Here is a 19,810-nt window from a genome sequence, read left to right as displayed (position 1 = left end):
ACACACAGGAGACCATTGGGTTTCCCCTCGACCAGCTGCAGACACAGCGTATTGTCCGAGAATTCAATATGGCGCCAACGAATTCCCTCCTTATTCTATTCTATTCTATTCTATTCAAAACTTACTTGGCTTGATCATCCAGAACACACAGGAGACCATTGGGTTTCCCCTCGACCAGCTGCAGACACAGCGTATTGTCCGAGAATTCAATATGGCGCCAACGAATTCCCTCCTTATTCTATTCTATTCTATTCTATTCAAAACTTACTTGGCTTGATCATCCAGAACACACAGGAGACCATTGGGTTTCCCCTCGACCAGCTGCAGACACAGCGTATTGTCCGAGAATTCAATATGGCGCCAACGAATTCCCTCCTTATTCTATTCTATTCTATTCTATTCAAAACTTACTTGGCTTGATCATCCAGAACACACAGGAGACCATTGGGTTTCCCCTCGACCAGCTGCAGACACAGCGTATTGTCCGAGAATTCAATATGGCGCCAACGAATTCCCTCCTTATTCTATTCTATTCTATTCTATTCAAAACTTACTTGGCTTGATCATCCAGAACACACAGGAGACCATTGGGTTTCCCCTCGACCAGCTGCAGACACAGCGTATTGTCCGAGAATTCAATATGGCGCCAACGAATTCCCTCCTTATTCTATTCTATTCTATTCTATTCAAAACTTACTTGGCTTGATCATCCAGAACACACAGGAGACCATTGGGTTTCCCCTCGACCAGCTGCAGACACAGCGTATTGTCCGAGAATTCAATATGGCGCCAACGAATACCCTCCTTGTTGTATTCTTCCTGTTCGTATTGAAACACGTGCTGGTTGAAGTAGTACTGCAGGTGTTCGTTGGCGTAGTTGATGCACAGCTGCTCGAAACTACCAACGAAAAATTAAATGAAAGAAAAATTTTAGTTTGGAAAAAAATAAGCGGAAAGTAATTTAAGTAAAAAAATAATTGGAGTAAAAAGTACCGTAAAAAGTTAGAGAGCAACTAACTGCCAAAGAAAATTTGCGAAACAAAATTTGGTTGGACTGTGACAGCGAAAAATTTAGTAAAGAAAAAGAGTTTTGTTTTTTTGTTTTTTTTTTTTTTTTTTTTTTTTTTTTTTTTTTTTTTTTTTTTTAAGAGGTTTGACAGAGGGAACTGTAACTCTAGGGTCTTATCGTCCCGAAATCGGAGAGAGAAGGAAGACAGGATAGGAGAAAGCCAGCCGTTCCGAGAACGAACATTATCCCATCAGGATAAAATCCGCCCCGGGCGGGAATCGAACCCGCGGCCTAGCGCTTACAAGGCAGACGCACTACCAACTCAGCTAACTAGGCTGGCGCAACTTTCTTAAACAATGTTCGAGATAACGTCATTGTGGCATTTATTTGTTCCAGGAGCAGACGACTGGCGAATCTGCAGAAGTATTTGTCCCAGTTGGAATCGCGACTGTCCCGGGAAATGAGGAGGCGGCATACTTTGGAGGAAGAACTGAAAGATCTGCGCGAGGAGAATAAGAAACTCAAGGAAGAATCTCAGAACGCTCTGCAACAACTAAGACGATTCACCGAGTGGTTCTTTCAGACCATAGACAAGCAATGAGTCCTGGGTTCGAATCCCGACTGAGATTTTCACTGTCTATTACGACCCTATTTAAATAGATGAAGGCACCAACCTCAGTGGTGCAGTGGTTAGCGTGGTGGACTTCGGATCTGGAGGTTGGTGGTTCGAGTCCAAGTCAAGTCAGAAAATTTAGCGTAGTGCATTAAGCGGGGAACGACATTTGTGACAAGCATTTATGCTTAACACAATTAAAATTCCTTCCTATTTAAATAGATAAAGGCTAGGAAGAAGAAGAAGAAGCGTAGGATTATGGCCTAATGGTCAATATTCCAGACATTTGTAAACAACAAACAAACACTTTCTATTACCAATATGTATAGGGAACCTATACAAGATAATGAGGAAGTATTGTAGTCGGTCCAATTTTTTTCTTTTTGTTCAGGTCGATTCCATTAAATAATAATAATAATAATAATAATAATAATGAAACAGTAAAACACTGACCAATCCCACGACATTGCATCCCATTCCCAACAGAAAAGATATTTTATTTTAATTTTAACCTTTTTTTTTTTGCCTATACACATGATTTTAACCATTTTTGAACCATAATGTAAAACCCCTTGAAAACAATTACTATAATCCCACGGTATATCATCACACTCCAACAGAGAAAACAGAAGCAAAGGCCTTTCATGATTTTGAAGTACATACGTATTTTTAAATTTATGATTCATGAAAAACCCCCTATGACCAAACCTCTTAAAAAAAAAAAAAAAAAAAAAAAAAGTATAATGATTATTAAACCTAAACATCTACAGCTAACAACCAACATGCCACATGCTTAAAACCGAGAAACATTAACCCCAAGACATAAAGGATAGAGATGAATACTCCCTGGCATGAAATAAGCATTTTAAATTTCAATAGTTTAACGATTCATAAAAAAATACTAAAATTTCCAGGACATAATATGTACCCCCCAAAAAGAACGAAAAAATACTCAGGAACAAAAGCTAGACCATAATTTTAACTATTTTTAAGAAAAGCCCTGAATCATTAATCTGATAATCACACAGCATACCATCACACCTCGCCAAAGAGACAAAGGACGAAAGCAATTACTATAATCCCACGGTAAACAAAACCCCTTGAAAACAATTACTATAATCCCTATCACACTCCAACAGAGAAAGTAGAAGCAAAGGCCTTTCATGATTTTGAAGTACATACGTATCTTTAAATTTATGATTCATGAAAAACCCCCTATGACCATAATCCCACGGCATACCATCAGCACCCAGCAAGACACAAATCATGTACATACAATAACATTACTATCAGGTCACGTATTCATAACTTCACTGTTTTTAGTCTTACAAGTTTATACCCTGTTTATACATAGATTAGGTATACCTTTATCGTGCTATGTGCCTTTATAACTCCAAAGTAGGTATTATTTTTTTGTAAAGGACAACTTTGAACATAAGTTAAAAGTTCAAGGTGGTTCAAGAAAATATTTAATTTTAGGTAGTTTTAAGGAATAAAATTATTTTGGACCAAACAGAACATAAACTTCTTCAAGAATGGGACCCCTTCCAGATCTTGAACTGTACATAATTATTGTACCATAGAATTTATAGTATTATTTATATGTATTGATTTTATTTGACTGTAGATATATTCTATTTTATTTCTGTACTCATATATTGTAAGTATTCTTTACACACATATCAAAAGAAAACAAAATAAAAAGCCTTAATCGATATTCTAAAGTTTCTGTCGTTTTTCTTCGTCTCCTAAATGTAGGTAAAGTAAGTTGACTGGGGCTAAAAATCAGAGTGGAGAGCATAGTGCATAGGGCTTTTTAGTCCGTCCTTCCTTTATTATTACAATAGTAATAAAAAGGTATAATACGGACTATTTTCTGTACTCATATATTGTAAGTCTTCTTTACACACATATCAAAAGAAAACAAAATAAAAAGCCTTAATCAATATTCTAAAGTTTCTTGTCGTTTTTCTTCGTCTCCTAAATGTAGGTAAAGTAAGTTGACTTGGGCTAAAAACAGAGTGGAGAGCATAGTGCATAGGGCTTTTTTGCTCTCAGTTCTATGCGATTTGATGTCGTCGCCAGCCAGCCTAGTTAGCTTGGACGGTAGCGCGTCTACCAATTAAAGGTTTTTTACCAGGAACACGAAAATGGTGGTGCAATTTTTGTCCAGAGAACCATAAAGCCAAAAAACCAAAAAAACTGGTGGTTCAAGAAAATATTTAATTTTAGGTAGTTTTAAGGAATAAAATTATTTTGGACCAAACAGAACATAAACTTCTTCAAGAATGGGATCCCTTCCCGATCTTGAACTGTACATAATTATTGTACCATAGAATTTATAGTATTATTTATTTTGATTTTATTTGACTGTAGATATATTCTATTTTATTTCTGTACTCATATATTGTAAGTCTTCTTTACACACATATCAAAAGAAAACAAAATAAAAAGCCTTAATCAATATTCTAAAGTTTCTGTCGTTTTTCTTCGTCTCCTAAATGTAGGTAAAGTAAGTTGACTTAGGCTAAAAATCAGAGTGGAGAGCATAGGGCTTTTTTCTCTCAGTTCTATGCGATTTGATGTCGTCGCCAGCCAGCCTAGTTAGCTTGGACGGTAGCGCATCTACCTCGTAAGGCCTAGGTCGTCAATTTGATTCCCGCTCGGGGCGGATTTTATCACGATACACATAAGATTCGTTCTCGGAACGGCTGGCTTTCTCCTATCCTCCTCTTCTCGAATTTTTGAGGTAGGACTTTATTTTTAAAACCCCTTCAATTGTTTTAAAAAAATATCTAAAAAAAAAAAAAAAAAAAAAAACATGAATTTACGTTATTTGGGCATAAAGATCGTTTCGGTCGATTATATTATTCGACCAAAAATATAGGAAATTTGGGATATGATATTGGAAGAAGAAGAAAAAAAACCCCTCTTCTACACCTTGAGGATAAACTAAAGAAAATGTGAAATGTATATGATATTGGAAGAAGAAAAAAAACCCTCTTCTACACCTTGGGGATAAACTACAGAAAATGTGAAATGTAAAATTTTAGTATCAAGCACTTTCAAAATAATAGAAAAATAAAAAAAATCATCTCTATCACTCGAATTTTACAGTTTACAATCTTTTGTGGATTTCTTAAAAGAAAATAATAAAAAATGATAAATCTCTCAAAATTATAAAAATACTAATATTCCTACAATAAACTAAATTAAACAAAAAATCAACTCCTTTTTAAAATAATAAAATTATAATAGAAGTCAAAATATACAGATAACGATGAAATTATATTTCTTACTATGTGTGAAATCTTTGGTTTTAAAGAAAGACAAATCAGTAATTTCAGAATGAGGTTTTAGCAAATAAATGCACCGAATACTAAATCGTTCCAATCTCTCATTGGGATTAAAATAATTTCAGATTTATCAATAATGTAGTTATTGATTATTTAAAGCCGACAGATAAACAGCTAAGGTGCAACATTTGTAAACATCTTTACTAGAAGAGAACATTAACAATATTGAAAATTAAGTAGGTAACACTGTAATAACAATGTAATGTAATGTAATGTAATAACAAAAATATAATGTAATAACAAAAATATAAAGGTAACTGCATGTTTTACAATAAGTTTATTCATTGAGTTTTTTTTTCTATGCAATATAAGTAGCAGAGACAATTTAGAAGTGCAAAATTGCTTTTAAAAAGTGGACTGTTCCAAGGACGACTCTGTACTGTAATATAATACTCTCCAATTCTCTCTTTTAACGGCTAACGGTAGGTACGGACTTTTTTCTGTAAATGTAGTAAAAAGTGGATAGTGCGGATTCGTTTGAGAAATAATATAGAACAGCGATTCCCAAACTATTTTCTACGCGGCCCCTTTCCTGTATTTTATGTGATCTTCTCGGGGATCTTGAAGTCCTTCACGACCCCCTCAGGGGGCCGCGGACCCCAGTTTGGGAATCACTGATATAGAATATACCTTGTTTATCCTGCTGGGATAGGAATGAAAAGTCCCTTTACCCCCGCAGTCTAACCAAGGCCTTATGTACATATGTATAGGATTTAACCACGGGTTTATATAGGGTCCAGGTCTGACTAAGGCCTTATATTATAGGGTCCCGGTTACACGTACCCCTGCGTAATTTCGGGCCAAAGTCACTGATATTACATATCACTCGTTTCAGGGACGGCTCTCACTTTACTTACAGACCAGGCCCGGATCTAAACCCGTGTTATGTCCACATTGTTGTTAATATTGTTGTTGTTGTTGTTGTTATTGTTCATCTTGGGATCTGATATAGACTTGGGCAAACTCATTTCCATCTTGCTAGACATGGAGCCTACCGAACAACGGTGCGTCAGTCCGTTACCTGAAATGATAAAAGACATTTTATTATTATTTTCCACCTCATAACTTTAATATATTTATTAAATTACATTAAATAAAAATATATTTAATCATCCTATTCTTGAACGAAAAAGAGAGCATAGAAAATCAGTCCCAGAAAGTCAGAGGTAGACTCGCAATTCAGGGGGCTGGGGTTCAAGTCCCAGTCTTCTTCTTCCACCTCGCCTTTTCCCGTATACAGACGGGGTCGGCGATTTTACGTCTGCCTCTCCATCAGCCCTGGCTGGGGTGATTGGTTTTGGGCTATCATTTGGTTTTGGCCACACGAAAAATTTACGAGTGGATGGGATTCGCAGTCAACCTTTGCTGTTTTTTAGGAAAGTTTGAATGAAAATGAAAGTTTGAGAGTAAAAGACCATCTACAGGTCAAGGTTTATCAAGTAAGATTATCAACTAAATCCGTTGTTAATCCGAATTGTTAAAACCCGACCAAAAGATAACAAAGAGTGCTTGGTAGGCGAAAGAGAAAGACTCTTACTGAAGCCCTTCACATCCAACCTTTCCTATTTTTTAGCAAAGGAAACACCAGTATCGCAAGAAAGTAGGGTCATTTCTAAGGGGACCGTATTTCGTCTTTAAAATACTTTTCTTTTCTGAAAACGAAAGTTTGATAATAAAAGACCAGCTAAAGGTCGAGGCTTGTCAAGTAAGATTAACACAGGATTGCGCTTGAGTCATAGCATCTGGATTGATCTATCTTAATCCGTTATTAATCCGAATTGGTAAACCCCGACTATAAGACAGCAAATAGTGCGTGGTAGGCGAAAGAGAATGTACAGACTCTTACTGAACGACAGATCAGATAGCTTAACAGTGGGGGTTTGAGATCCAAACGTACTATCATTATAGTAACCATAGGTAGCAACATCCTCTGTAAATCAGGAGGGGAGACGAGTTGAACACCAGAATCAGAAGAGAAAGCAACACGGAAATTTCTTCCTAATCCGAACCAAAAAGTAAACACCTAGCTGATGATATACATATGTCGGCCGAAAAGAAGAAGATGATATCGCTAAAGTTATTTGTAAAAAACGATTCCTAAGCCTAATTATGTCCTATTTTTCCACTATGCCTTACAATTCAATATGTACGTCGGTATTTTTGAACTACACATTATAAATCGATCTATTGATTGTTTGAACTTTTCGATACAATTTACGATTACTTCGATAAATTGATAACTTGGAATTAATGATATCATTCTCAGACTTATTAGTATAATTCTCAGAATTATTGATATAGTAGTTCTCTTAGTTCTACAGCTCACACTCACCTGCTTTGAATCCAGCAGATTCTATCAGCTGTGTAGCCAGGGAGACCATTTCAGGTCTTAGTTCTACCGGAGTATTGGTATAGTGGAATGTAAGCAGAGGTCCCTTGTTTTCAACCCACGCGCCTTCTTTACACACCTGAATATAATGGGAGGAAAAAGTAGAGTAAGTAAAGTGTACAAAACAGAAAAAGTTACAATAGAGGATATGCAATGGTAAAAATTATTAATAAAGGATCGACTAATACGTTAAAAGTTGTGAAGAATCCAAATCTGAAGTCAAAACTCCAAAAATGTTGGAATTCAATTTTTATTTGCCGGTCTAATGAAAAATTTCAAAAAGTTGTCCAAGGTTAGCTGTCAGCCACCTGGTGTAAGGAGGGAAGACTCAGAAGTTTAGATTTGATGGATGCAGGAGACTCATTAAGAACATCGATCCGTTTTTAATCCGAATCCGTTATTAATCTTAATCCGTTATTAATCCGAATTGGTAAAACCCGACCAAAAGACAGCAAATAGTGCGTGGTAGGCGAAAGGGAATGTACAGACTCTTACTGAACCAAAGGAAATACCAGTATCGCAAGAAAGTAGGGTCATTTCTAAGGGGACCGTATTTCGTCTTTACAATACTTTTCTTTTCTGAAAACGAAAGTTTGATAATAAAAGACCAGCTAAAGGTCAAGGCTTATCAAGTAAGATTAACACAGGATTGCGATTGAGTCATAGCATCTGGATTGATCTATCTTAATCCTTAATCCGTTATTAATCCGATTTGTTAAACCCCGACTATAAGACAGCAAATAGTGCGTGGTAGGCGAAAGAGAATGTACAGACTCTTACTGAAGGACAGATCAGATAGCTCAACAGTGGGGGTTTGAGATCCAAACGTACTATCATTATAGTAACCATAGGTAGCAACATCCTCTGTAAATCAGGAGGGGAGCTATCATTATAGTAACCATAGGTAGCAACATCCTCTGTAAATCAGGAGGGGAGACGAGTTGAACACCAGAATCAGAAGAGAAAGCAACACGGAAATTTCTTCCTAATCCGAACCAAAAAGTAAACACCTAGCTGATGATATAAGTAGGCCGAAAAGAAGAAGATGATATCGCTAAAGTTATTTGCTTTACCCCCGCAGTCTAACCAAGGCCTTATGTACATATGTATAGGATTTAACCACGGGTTTATATAGGGTCCAGGTCTGACCAAGGCCTTATATAGGGTCCCGGTTACACGTACCCCTTCGTAATTTCGGGCCAAAGTCACTGATATTACATACCACTCGTTTCAGGGACGGCTCTCACTTTACTTACAGACCAGGCCCGGGTCTAAACCCGTGTTATGTCCACATTGTTGTTGATATTGTTGTTGTTGTTGTTATTGTTCATCTTGGGATCTGATATAGACTTGGGCAAACTCATTTCCATCTTGCTGGACATGGAACCTACCGAACAACGATGCGTCAGTCCGTTACCTGAAATGATACAAGACATTTTATTATTATTTCCCACCTCATAACTTTAACACTTTGATTGCCAAGGTTCCTGTCCCCATACGCCATGCCAAAGCAACACGGAAATTTCTTCCTAATCCGAACCAAAAAGTAAACACCTAGCTGATGATATAAGTAGGCCGAAAAGAAGAAGATGATACATCGCTAAAGTTATTTGTAAAAAACGATGCCTAAGCCTAATAAAATTATGTCCTATTTTTCCACTAGGCCTTACAATTAAATATGTACGTCGGTATTTTTGAACTACACATTTAAATCGATCTATTGATTGTTTGAACTTTTCGATACAATTCACGATTACTTCGATAAATTGATAACTTAGAATTAATGATATCATTCTCAGAATTAATGATATCATTCTCAGACTTATTGATATAATTCTCAGACTTATTGATATAGTAGTTCTCTTAGTTCTACAGATCACACTCACCTGCTTTGAATCCAGCCGATTCTATCAGCTGTGTAGCCAGGGAGACCATTTCAGGTCTTAGTTCCACCGGAGTATTGGTATAGTGGAATGTAAGCAGAGGTCCCTTGTTTTCAACCCACGCGCCTTCTTTACACACCTGAATATAATGGGAGGAAAAAGTAGAGTAAGAAAAGTGTACAAAACAGAAAAAGTTACAATAGAGGATATGCAATGGTAAAAATTATAAAGGATCCATTAATACGTTAAAAGTTGTGAAGAATCCAAATCTGAAGTCAAAACTCCAAAAATGTTGGAATTCAATTTTTATTTGCCGGTCTGATGAAAATTTTCAAAAAGTTGTCATGTCAGATTATAAGAAATGCGCAGAAACACATTTTGAAATTACACTAGTGTTTCTTCCAAGGGAGCTTTGCCCGGGACAGTTCATGTGACGTCAGTCGGTCAGTAAATGAGATTTACCGGTATTTTATAATTCGCAAGTTCCTCATTTTTTCTGTTCTTTGAAACGTAACTGGTTTAATGTGAAGAATCCAAATCTGAAGTCAAAACTCCAAAAATGTTGGAATTCAATTTTTATTTGCCGTTCTGTTGAAAATTTTCAAAAAGTTGTCATGTCAGATTATAAGAAATGCGCAGAACACATTTTGAAATTACACTAGTGTTTCCTCCAAGGGAGCTTTGCCCGGGACAGTTCTTGTGAGGTCAGTAAATGAGATTTACCGGTATTTTATAATTCGCAAGTTCCTCATTTTTTCTGTTCTTTGAAACGTAACTGGTCTATTGAACATGGCAACTGACCCCGCCGGGAATCGAACCCAGGTCTCCCGCGTGCAAGGCGAGCGCAGTGACCACTACGCCATGGGAGCTGACTTCTTTATCCTATTCAAGAAGTATAATGATTATTAAACCTAAACATCTAGAGCTAACAACCAACATGCCACATGCTTAAAACCGAGATACAATAGATACATAACCCCAAGACATAAAGGATAGAGACGAATACTCCCTGGCATGAAATAAGTATTTTAAATTTCAATAGTTTAACGGTTCATAAAAAAATACTAAAATTTCCAGGACATAATAGGTATGTACCCCCAAAAAAAGAACGAAAAAATACTCAGGAACAAAAGCTAGAGGATAATTTATTTTAACTATTTTTAAGAAAAGCTCTGTAAAACAATGACTACAGATAAATGGTCACTTGGCCCATAACGAAACACGCTATGCTTGGCCTTTAAAAGTCACTGATTATTGTCAAAATAACTTCACACGTGATTTATAGGGGACATGCTATCGAAGTACGAGATATGAAATAGCCATGCTAGGACACAGGCTTTTGTTGATGTAGCCTATCTCTTTCTGCTTTCATATTGCCTCCAAAGTATAGTAACCGAGTTCTGAGTAGGTGACTACCTACTCCAAACCTAATCAGTCTTTCAGGCTCTTTATCTCACTTAATCCTATTTTTCAGCAGCTGAGTGATTTTCCATTAAAGCGATATCAATATCAGCTATTGACGTACTACCCAGTACTTATCTATAATCTTTGTGTCAGGTGACCGCAAAATTGTTATCTTATCTCAAAGTGGAAAGTCTTAGGATCCAACAAGATCGTAGGTATTGTAAATAAAAAATAAAATAAAAATCTTGGAAAAAAAATCCATAAATAAACTATTGTTATTCTAGATGGCTTTATCAGCTATCTGATAGTAGGAGTAAGTATAGGTACGAGTACCTAGGTATAGGTATCTTTTGTAATAGGATCCGCAGCTCTAAAACCTTGTTAGGTTATTGGATCTTGGACTTGACACCTAACGAGGTATCACTAACCATTTGGACTTCATAATTTAATTAAACTGCCTGTACCGTACCAACTTACTACTTACTGCCAGGGCCATTTGAAGCCTAGAAGACTTTTTGCCTCACCAAACTGTTCTGTACCTATTTTAAAACTTTCTTAAGTATTTGCCTGTACCTACCTGTAGGAGTGATTCACTACTTCATAGGGACCCTACATGAATGAATAAATTCGTAAAGATTTTTATGATCGCCTAATAAATATTTACGTATGCAATGTGCAATATTCTTTCAATTTTGGGAAGCTGAAGTTACACCAGCTTAGGTTAGCTTGGAGGGTAGCGTGTCTGCCTTCTAAGCATTCCCAACAGAAAAGATATTTTATTTTAAGTTTAACCTTTTTTGTGCCTATACACATGATTTTAACCATTTTTGAACCATAATGTAAAACCCCTTGAAAACAATTACTATAATCACGGTATACCATCACACTCCAACAGAGAAAACAGAAGCAAAGGCCTTTCTTGATTTTGAAGTACATACGTATCTTTAAATTTATGATTCATGAAAAACCCCTATGACTATAATCCCACAGCATACCATCAGCACCCAGCAAGACACAAGGGGGGACGAAAACGAATACTCAACTAGTGACCGCGACCCCCGTTACCTGAAGACTGGATATCTTCAGATGCCCGAGGCAGACGCTTGCAGTAGTGCCGCTCTATCCATTTCAGCATAGTAAGCACGGAATCCACACTCTCAGGTAGACCTGATCAGGTGTATCTGTCGTCAGGTCTACCTGATAGTGAGTGGCTGGCCTAGGGAATCCAGGGCTTCGAGGGGAGCCGACGCTCGGCAGCGGTCTTGACGATCTGGGACTGAGTCACTCGGAATGTGGCCGCCATACCTTTCAATGCCTGTGGGGAGAAAAGAGAGAGGGAAATTTGTAAGTTTCGTTGGCATAATAATATTACCTGTATTCCCTCTAAAGCTATACCTGTTCCCTCGACTAAACATCTTCTAAGTCCAAAAAAGTTCAATTTTTGGACACTTTTAAATGATCCCTTATTACATGGGGGGTACTTCAAGATAGGACATTTTCGACCAAACATCGAGGGGAGCCGACGCTCGGCAGCGGTCTTGACGATCTGGGACTGAGTCACTCGGAATGTGGCCGCCATACCTTTCAATGCCTGTGGGAGAGAGGGAAATTTGTAAGTTTCGTTGGCATAATAATATTACCTGTATTCCCTCTAAAGCTATATTTGTTCCCTCTACTAAACATCTTCTAAGTCCAGAAAAAGTTCAATTTTTGAACACTTTTAAATGATCCCTTATTATACGGTGGGTACTTCAAGATAGGACATTTTCGACCAAACATTGGCCGCCTACGGCGGCTCGGGACTTTTTTCAAATACGTATTCCGCAAATGTAATAGAAAGTCGTGTGATGTTCACACCATTTTTTTTACTATCTATTACCAATATGTATAGAGAGTCTAGGTATAAGAAAGTAGGTAATACAATCGGTCCAAAACATTTATCCTTCCCAATAAGAGTAAAATAAAATCATAATAGGTACAAAATCCAATTGTAAAATAATATAACAAATAAATAAAATTAATTAAAGTAAGATTTGAAAGTCTCACCTCCATAGCATCTTCATCTGTAACATCATCTCCAGCATAGATAATCTTTACTCTCTCAGTCCAATCTAAACCGAAAGCGGTTCTCAGAATGTAAATGCTGGCGCATCTGTAACATCATCTCCAGCATAGATAATCTTCACTCTCTCAGTCCAATCTAAACCGAAAGCGGTTCTCAGAATGTAAATGCTGGCTCGACCTTTGTTCCATTGGACGGGGGGCTTGGCTTCAATGGCACAGTGGGCTTTCCCTGTAATCAGTATTAAACAATTGGTGAGTTACGGTTAATTTAATTTAATTGTCATTTCAGTCTGACATCCTAAGATGAATTATGACCTGCCAGTCTGTCACTATCAAAAAAGAATAAACAATAGCCCACATTAACAATAAAGTGGTCGGCAAATTTAGACGGATAAGTGCAATACCTATGTGACCCCTTAATATATTTTTTCTTAATAAGTTCTCTTTGCCCATCCTAGTTAGCTTGGACGGTAGCACGTCTGCCTTGTAAGCGCTAGGCCGCGGGTTCGATTCCCGCTCGGGACGGATTTTATCCTAAACAGATAAGGTTCGTTTCCGGAATGGCTAAATGAGTTGCTCCATTCTCTAACCATCATATTCTTTTATGAAATAAGAGTGGGAAAAGGGGTAGTGCTATAGCCAGCCTAGTTATAGTGGCTTGGTAAGCGCTAGGTCGTGGGTTCGATTCCCGGACGGGGCGGATTTTATCCTAAAGTTTCCGAAACGACTAAATGAGTTGCTCCGTTCTGTAACCAATTAAGCCTTTAAACTTTAAATACATAATTCAAACCATCATATCCTTTTATCAAATAATATTGGGAAAAGGCTGCCTTGTAAGCGCTAGGCCGCGGGTTCGATTCCCGCCCGGGACGGATTTTATCCTAAACAGATAAGGTTCGTTTCCGGAATGGCTAAATGAGTTGCTCCATTCTCTAACCAGTTAGGCCTTTAAACACACAATTTCAAACCATCATATTCTTTTATCAAATAAGAGTGGGAAAAGTTTTAGTAAAAGAAGAAGATATTCTTTTCTTTTACGAGGAAAGAAGCTAGTTAGGGTGTACAAAGTTTACATGTGTGTCAAAATCCAGGAAATAAGCCAAATCAGTGATGCCAATATAACGATTAGAAAACGTGACGTTAGACAACCCAAAGAGATTAATATTGGTGAAAGAAGAACGTTATGTGGGGCCACACCAAGGGGACAAGATAAAATGCCACAGAAGAAGTAAAAACGGCACAGAGCAATTTTAGATACTTTTCAGTCTCTTTCGAGCAATTTAAGAAAGGTTTTAGGTATTTTTCAGTCTTTTCGAGCAATTTTAGACAGAATTTAGGGACTTTTCAGTATCTTTCGAGCAAAATTTTTGGACAGGGTTCGAACAGAACACAAGTTTCAAAACCAGACAACACACAGTGTTACCAGCCGCATTCAAACGAGAGAAGCAAGGATGCCAACACAACAAAAGTAGAATTCGTGGATGCATAAGGAGTAAGAATAACTAAAAATTTCACGATTCCAAGCAATGTACAGACAAATCTACAATTTTATTTATATAGATTAGAACTAAGTATTGGACACCTACAAAACTAAGTAGGTATATACTTGGGAAAAAACTTACTACTTAGTAAGTAAGTAGGTACTTAAAGAGTTTTTAATATTATAATAATAGGGTAGGTAGGTACTTAAGTAAAATGGAAATTTCCCATTATTAAGGTAGGTAAGTACATTACATAATTAGGTGTAGGTAAGTAAGTAGATTAATATCTACAAAAGAACTTTAATACATACATATGTACCTATCCAATTTACTCAATTGAGTATAGACAATGTTTATCTATTTGCACTCTACTCCATCTTTTTATGATGTCTTTTTGTACAGAAAAAATTATAGGTACTTACTCTACTCCATCTTTTTATGATGTCTTTTTGTACAGAAAAAATTATAGGTACTTAGAAGGACATATAATAATAAAGAGAGAGAAAGAGAAAGAGAGAAGAGGGAGAGAGAGAGGGAGAGAGAGAGAGAGGAGAGAGAGAGGGGAGAGAGAGGGATAAGAGAGAAAGAGGGAGAGAATGAGCTAAAGTCATGCTCTTAAAATTCAATGGTAATTTTCTGACCTTAGTGACTCATCCATCTAAACACTTAATATTTTCTACATAATAGGTAAGTACCTACTTACTGACTTATTACTGAGTAAGTAAGTTAAGGAATATTACCTACCTACTTAGATATATTTACAATATTTTCTGTCACTCCTCCTGCCTCTCTCTATAACGGTACTAACGGTAGGCACTTGAAATTTCATAATATCTCCACACTGTGTTGTGTGTTCATAGTATGGAAATTATGTCAAGAGCGATGATAACATTGTATCTCTAGCAGTTTTTAGGTAGGTGCCTCCCTTCCATTACCCCAGAAAAAAATATGGGGGCTGAAAAATCAATAGATACCTATATACATTGTACCTAATCATGATTTACAGTAATTTATAGGAAATGTTAGTATGAAATTTTAAGCATTTCTATTGAGATCAGCGTGTTTCGAACTTCCTTTATCAGCGAAGAAAAAAAAAAGTGGTTGAGCCCCATTTTGGAGAATCCAGCCCTATGCATCATGTAGGTAGCTGATACGAATATGTCTTTCCACAAATCTGATGTAGATAGACACAACTTATTATAAATTCATTAATCCTTAATCCGCATTCCAAAAACGCCTTGTAAATAAAATAAAACTTAAGATAAAACATGTACAGGTAGCTGGTATAAGTACAAGATATAATTCAATAACCTATCATAAAATAATCCATAAATGGATTTCTTATCAATAATCAACAGGTATGCATGCTATGTAAGTCACATGTATGGTGTAAATACGTCAGTAAGCTACATATCTTACATGTATTTTATGTATGAAATAATGCATGATATGATTGTAATATGTAGTAATAATAATACCCACACATACATAGGTAAGTATTACAAGAGGTATGGAGTGACAAGTAGGTGATGTTATTTTACTGCAGCACAAATCCCATAATGAACTGAACAGCAATAACTTTCTCCTATCCTGTCTTCCTTCCCTCTTCGATTTCAGGACGATGAGACCTTAGCAGTTACAGTTCCCCTATCAAAACTCTTGAAAAGTTTTGATACGTAGAGAGAACGGTAATAACGGATGTCTTAGTCTTATCGTTCCAAGATTGAAGAGAGGAGGACAGTGTAGGAGAATGTCAGCAATTCTGAGAACGGACCTCGGACAGAAGGAGAATTTAGCTAAGAACTTACTTGGACAGATATTCATCAAAGTCCTCCAGGGTCACAGGTTGCATGGTGGTGGGCAAGACATCATCTCCATCTTCAGTTATCAAAGTACCCATACCCTTCAGGAAGCTTCTCATCCAGTAGTTAACATCATGAACCTTCTCCCTCTTCCGCAGATAGTTCATACGTAGTGTACGCTCATCCTCGGGCATAGTTAGAGCTCTGTGGAGGTGAAAGTGGAAGAGATATGGGGTTTAGAAGAGATCAGGGTTGAATGGTAGAGACTGCCCCAGCAATAACTTCGCCATTTGTTTTTACACTCTTGTATTTGTGTACACTGAATTATAACCAATATGCTAATAGGTAAGTACCGTGCGCTAACCAAATAGAACTTAGGGTAACGGTTTTGTGAATAGTCGACCTGTTCTACCAAACAGAACGACTTAGGATTTGTATGTATGCTAATAGGTGTGGCTTGTAAATCTAAAAACCGAGTGGAGTAGAGAGCATAGCGCATCGAGCAGGTAGAAGGACGTCATAGAGGGAAGCGATGACTTTAAACCGCATAGAACTGAGTGCAAAACTCTCTATGCTCTTTGCTCTAAGCTCCTCTCTGTTTTTTGCCTAACTCACTTTCGAGACACTTTTAATGGTATTGAAATTGACTTGAAACTTGGTACTCTTGTTTATCTTGGATGATAATAGGATATTTTAACAGAAAATTTGAAAGTTTACCTAATAGAACTAAGTTTTCACTTTATCTTCAAACTCAGTGGGAATAGGATGAACAAATCTGCTACCATCCGGGTGAATAATCTCCAGTCCATGATTACCTGCAAGCGTACAATGGGAAATAGTAATAGAAACAACATTATTTTCAATATCCAGGGGAAACGTGGATATTTCCTTTTAGAGAGAGGGTATACAATTGGTTAAGTGAGGGTCACTTTATCTTCAAACTCAGTGGGAATAGGATGAACAAATCTGCTACCATCCGGGTGAATAATCTCCAGTCCATGATTACCTGCAAGTGTACAATGACAATGGCAAATAGTAATAGAAACAACATTATTTTCAATATCTAGGGGAAACGTGGATATTTCCTTTTAGAGAGAGGGCATAAAATTGGTTAGGTGAGGGATATGCCCACTTCTGTGGCTGAGTGGTTAAAAGCACTGACTCTCAACACGGAAGTTCCGGTTCGTGTGCCGGCCGGGAAGGAAATTTTCTGATTAAGGAGCGCGGTAGCGCTCCACCCCGCCAAGTCAAGAAAGTTTGACCGCGCTACTAGAGATAATTATACGCGACAGGGAAAGTAGCCGTTTTTCAGGTAGTTGTAGACACAGACATTAAAATTTATCATTTCTGCATTGGCATGAATGTAAAAGAATGTATCTTGAAGTAATCACAACACCTGTTTCCAAGGTACAAACCTTTTTATTCTTCTTGTTTGTTATTCATCATCCTTTTCTTATTCTTCTAATTCCATCATTTTATTCTACATATTTTTATGAGAAACTTACCCGCATACGTGAGTCCCTCAATGCCGACCATCTCCATAACATTATGAACATTACGGCCGGATATTAATAGAGATGTGCACATCAGGGAGGTTAGCCAAACTTCTGTAAGGTCCTCTTAGTTTCCTCAGGTAGGACAGCCATGTCAGGGTGTGGTGCTATGGGAGCCAGAGTTCTCCATCATAATCCAACAGAAGGGCCCAGGCTTGTTCGTGGGTGCCGATGTATCTGAAATAGAATAGGAATAGAAATGAAGAATATATTACCAAATACAGAAAATAGAACGCGAAGAAAAAAATTTTTTTTTTTTTTTTTTTTTTTTTTTTTTTTTTGAAGAGGTGCTTTGATATTAAACAAATAAGCTTCGTTCTCTGAACGGTTAGCTTTCTCCTATCCTGTCTTCCTTCCCTCTTCGATTTCAGGACGATGAGACCTTAGCAGTTACAGTTCCCCTATCAAAACTCTTGAAAAGTTTTGATACGTAGAGAGAACGGTAATAACGGATGTCTTAGTCTTATCGTTCCAAGATTGAAGAGAGGAGGACAGTGTAGGAGAATGTCAGCAATTCTGAGAACGGACCTCGGACAGAAGGAGAATTTAGCTAAGAACTTACTTGGACAGATATTCATCAAAGTCCTCCAGGGTCACAGGTTGCATGGTGGTGGGCAAGACATCATCTCCATCTTCAGTTATCAAAGTACCCATACCCTTCAGGAAGCTTCTCATCCAGTAGTTAACATCATGAACCTTCTCCCTCTTCCGCAGATAGTTCATACGTAGTGTACGCTCATCCTCGGGCATAGTTAGAGCTCTGTGGAGGTGAAAGTGGAAGAGATATGGGGTTTAGAAGAGATCAGGGTTGAATGGTAGAGACTGCCCCAGCAATAACTTCGCCATTTGTTTTTACACTCTTGTATTTGTGTACACTGAATTATAACCAATATGCTAATAGGTAAGTACCGTGCGCTAACCAAATAGAACTTAGGGTAACGGTTTTGTGAATAGTCGACCTGTTCTACCAAACAGAACGACTTAGGATTTGTATGTATGCTAATAGGTGTGGCTTGTAAATCTAAAAACCGAGTGGAGTAGAGAGCATAGCGCATCGAGCAGGTAGAAGGACGTCATAGAGGGAAGCGATGACTTTAAACCGCATAGAACTGAGTGCAAAACTCTCTATGCTCTTTGCTCTAAGCTCCTCTCTGTTTTTTGCCTAACTCACTTTCGAGACACTTTTAATGGTATTGAAATTGACTTGAAACTTGGTACTCTTGTTTATCTTGGATGATAATAGGATATTTTAACAGAAAATTTGAAAGTTTACCTAATAGAACTAAGTTTATCTGATAATGATAATAAAAAATAAAATAAAAACACGTTCTTTTGGTTCATTTAGGTGAAAACTGTACCAAAAATAACCGCATGAGATCTCTCTTACCTATGAATAACTTCAGCTGCAGCGTCTATCTCATACGGGTTACATATGAGTGCCTCATGCATTTGTTCCCCAGCACCGGCGAACGGTGATACTATAAGCACACCAGGTGGTTCATTTATCTGACATGCTACGAACTCCTTAGCTACCAGGTTCATACCTAGGTACGGACAAAATAAAGAGTTAGTATAATAAGTTTGCCCAATCGGACAATAATTAGGGCCCTGAAATTATGTCCAATATATCTGGTTCCAGGGCCCTAATGGGAAGAGGGAGAGGTTGGGTTTTAGTGGGTCTGGATGTCCCGGTATCCGGACATCAATCCCACACTCCCCATTGCAAATGTTTTAGCAATGGGCGTCTTGGAAGATTTCCCCCTCTCCACAAAAAAGTATAATAGGAAAAGACGTTAGAATATGTAACTTCAGGCACTATAGCTTTATTTGTCTGGCTTGAACCTAGACGAGGATAAAATGGAATATTTAGATCCAAAATAAAAGTTTGCCAGGCTAGTTAGCTTGGAGGGTAGGGCGTCTGTCTTGTAAGCGCTAGGTCACGGGTTCTATTCCCGCACCAGGGCAAACCTTATCCTAAACAGATAATGTTCGTTCGCGGAACGACTGGCTTTCTTTTATCCTATCCTCTTCTCTTTAATTTCGGGACGATATAAGACCTCTGTTGTTACAGTTCCTAGACTGCCGCGAACGACCAACTGTCCGTAGAGTTATAGCGCTTTAAGGAAAAAAAAACCTGCACTGAGCTAAAAGCTGATCACACTTAGATAAACAATAATCTACAGTGTGACTCACCATCTCTCAGAGGTGTCACCAGCGCCACGGCCGCATCCCGATAGAACGACGCCAGTTCATCTT

The 19,810-nt window shown here is 37.6% G+C and overlaps 1 long non-coding RNA gene and 1 pseudogene across 1 annotated transcript; both read right to left on the bottom strand.

Moving 5' to 3' along the window:
• Nucleotides 1-5,037: 5,037 nt before the first annotated feature.
• On the bottom strand, nucleotides 5,038-19,804 carry LOC103520134 (annotated as a pseudogene).
• LOC113471907 lies at nucleotides 8,153-9,388 on the bottom strand. The gene is made up of 2 exons (XR_003394430.1): nucleotides 9,254-9,388; nucleotides 8,153-8,231 (listed from the first exon to the last, which is right to left on the bottom strand). It is a non-coding gene; the product is annotated as an uncharacterized LOC113471907 (long non-coding RNA).
• Nucleotides 19,805-19,810: the final 6 nt, after the last annotated feature.

The sequence above is a fragment of the Diaphorina citri genome, unplaced genomic scaffold (genome assembly GCF_000475195.1).
Source record: "Diaphorina citri unplaced genomic scaffold, Diaci psyllid genome assembly version 1.1 scaffold3254, whole genome shotgun sequence".
NCBI classification, from domain to species: Eukaryota; Metazoa; Arthropoda; class Insecta; order Hemiptera; family Psyllidae; genus Diaphorina; species Diaphorina citri.
Note: the sequence above shows the minus strand (reverse complement) of the source record. Positions and strands in the feature narration are given on the sequence as shown.